The sequence below is a fragment of the Candoia aspera genome, chromosome 8 (genome assembly GCF_035149785.1).
Source record: "Candoia aspera isolate rCanAsp1 chromosome 8, rCanAsp1.hap2, whole genome shotgun sequence".
Taxonomy (NCBI): domain Eukaryota; kingdom Metazoa; phylum Chordata; class Lepidosauria; order Squamata; family Boidae; genus Candoia; species Candoia aspera.
Window position 1 is genome coordinate 7,073,878 of NC_086160.1, and position 1,428 is coordinate 7,075,305.

Consider the following 1,428-nt stretch of genomic DNA (forward strand, 5'->3'; position numbering starts at 1 on the left):
GCGCCCTTACCCCTGGCGCGTAGCCCCGCCCCCGAGCGGCCGGCTGGCTCGGCGACGCGGCGTGAAGCAAGGCGGCGCGCGCCCTCTACGGGCGAGGAGGAGGAAGCTCAGCGGGGTCCGACCTGGCTGGTTAGTACTGGGATGGGAGACCATTAGGAAATCCCCAGGCTGTAGGCCCGACTGGGAAGTCGGAAGAACATCCCATAAAGAGGCAGTGACAAGCCACTAGAAACTGATGGATGCCTCTTAAAGACAGCAGGAGTTGAGCTCAACTCAGAAGACACTTTCTTTCCTTTTCTAAAAATTCTGTCTGTTCTGCAGGGGTATCCATGTCAACCCAGAGTCATGCCCAAGTGACAACAAACTCTAGCCTTAGGCACTTGTCTCCCAGTGTCTGATGCAAGTGCATCAGCCATGGCTTTTGCATAATAATAATGGTGTCATCACCCACCTGTCATTTGCCCTCCATCCCTAGACAGCCATGCTGCTCTGAATTCTGTCTGACTGGGTCCAAAGTTTCTATAAATACACACAGTAATGGTATCCCTGTCTTCTTCATTAAGTCCAACTCACAACTCAGAAAAGCTGGCGGCCTTTTGAAGTTCACAGAAGTCCTTCTTGGGCAGACTATTAATGAGATATGGGTGGAGAAGAAAGCAAAAAATTAGGGGAGGAGCAGGTGTACAGCTTCCTTCAGCTGGCCTTTGTAAGGCACAAAACCCAAGTTGGTCTGCTTTTCATGGTGGGCTGGGGGGAGGTTTCAGGGGCAAAATAGGCCCTCTGTAATGTGTAAAGTACCCATGTTGCTCTTTAAATCCAGTCAACATGGAAAAGAAACAGACCCCTCCCACTCAGCACAGTACTGATTTATATAATTTGGACTGTAATATATAAAACTAGGGAATAATAATTAACCATAATTAAGAGCAGCTGACATGAAATATAAAGTCAGTCTCTCACTAGTATCTATAATTAAAACAATACTGAATACTGACGTAACTATAAGAGTATGGTGTAAAATAATATGGCAAATAGAAAGGAATGCCACTAAAGGCTAAAGAACTAAGCATAACCAATAAAATATAGATTTATGGACAGAGTCAGTCCCTTGGCTCTGGGTGAGTGGCGTATCAGTGTATCGATTGTATCAATGTGGTCCTGAGCCATCCATAACAAAGCAAGTACCTTGACTACACTGTTAACAGTGACTGATCGTCTGTGGATGGAGTTTATATATAATGTCAGAAACTTTTGCTACATTTAGGGAAGTAAAATAATCTTGATCATCTAGTAAACAATCTAAAAAAAGCGCCCTGGAAATTTACATGAGAGGGGTAATCGGTTGGAGGTAAATGTCATAATAGGAAGATAGTACAAACTGAAGGAGGAAAGAGGCAGAAATTAACAAAAATATCCAGTCTGGATGGG